The 1,336-nt window shown below is 42.1% G+C and overlaps 1 pseudogene; it reads left to right on the forward strand.

The window, feature by feature from the left end:
- The first annotated feature begins 802 nt into the window (after positions 1-802).
- LOC132499286 (SH3 domain-binding glutamic acid-rich-like protein 2) lies at positions 803-1,127 on the forward strand (annotated as a pseudogene).
- Positions 1,128-1,336: the final 209 nt, after the last annotated feature.

The raw sequence follows: 1,336 nt of genomic DNA on the forward strand, positions 1-1,336 counted from the left end.
GGTTTCATCTGCACTAAATTGTAATGCAATCAAACTTAACTTTTCCTCATTTCTCACACCTCACATCCTTATAATCAGCCAGTTCTTCAGCCTCCACAATCAGTGTTTCCTGAGTCAGAGCCTCACCTCTGCCATTTTAATCCAAGCCACTTCCATGTGTCACCTTGTTGAATGAACAAATAATTCTTGACTCCTGACTTTTTTCTAGGTTTGCTCATTCTGTTTCCTCTACCAGGGGTTCACCATCTACTCAGCCAATACTGTCCCCTGTACTATGTAGGGTCCTGATCCCTCCAACATAAAGGAACTTTTCCCTCATTAAAACTCCTTATCTCTCTTATGTGACTCCTTTCATTTTTGCTTTGCTTATAGTTCTTTGGGACCTCTTATAAGACAATAGTCATACTGAGAGCAGTTTGAGTCAACACTGTTTATCTACAACTCCTTGTATATACTATGTTCTCAACAAGTATATATTATGCTAAGTTATTAAAAATTAACCTAGTATTTTTTTGCCATTTAAGAAAACTGTATTTGACTGGGGGAAATATTAAGCAATATAGGTTATGATATACTCTACTACTACTTACAAAGTGACTTTTGATAAATTTTAAGATTAGTAACAATGGGTGGTGAAAAGATGAGACTTTATGCCTCTTGGTATCCTTTGTTTACATTATTTTATGTTCCCTTTTCCACGCTAAACTTTGTTTAAGACTGAGAAAATCGATCTGCAGACTGGGCGGGACGGATCCGGATCCCTGCGATCCTCCCAGACCGGAGTGCTGTGCCTGGCGAGAGGATGGTCATCCGCGTGTTCATTGCCTCCTCCTCGGGCTTCGTGGTGATAAAGAAGCAGCAGCAGGATGTGGTTAGATTTCTGGAAGCCAACGAGATAGAGTCTGAGGAGGTGGACATCACAATGTCAGAAGAGCAGAGGCAGTGGATGTATAAGAACATCCCCCCCGGAGAAGGAGCCTGTTCAGGGCAAACCTCTGCCACCTCGGATATTTAATGGTGACTGATACTGTGCAGATTATGACAGTTTCTTTGAATCCAAGGAAAGCAACACAGTCTTTTCATTCTTAGGCCTGAAATCACAGTTGGCATCAAAGGAAGAACCTTAGCGAAGACAAGTGGAAGAGGATGGAGATGAATTTTGGAGCGCCCCTGGTACTCAGCACACACCTGCTTACCTAATGCATCACCGTGGCAGAAGCCACATGCATTATCAGTAACTTTGCTTGCCATGGAAAAGGTGTTTTGGGAAGACATGGGTCTAATGGGATTGCATGAGTGCTTTAAACCAAATCAGGACCATGGTGGGTTTTTTTCT

This window comes from Mesoplodon densirostris, chromosome 11 (genome assembly GCF_025265405.1).
Source record: "Mesoplodon densirostris isolate mMesDen1 chromosome 11, mMesDen1 primary haplotype, whole genome shotgun sequence".
NCBI classification, from domain to species: Eukaryota; Metazoa; Chordata; class Mammalia; order Artiodactyla; family Ziphiidae; genus Mesoplodon; species Mesoplodon densirostris.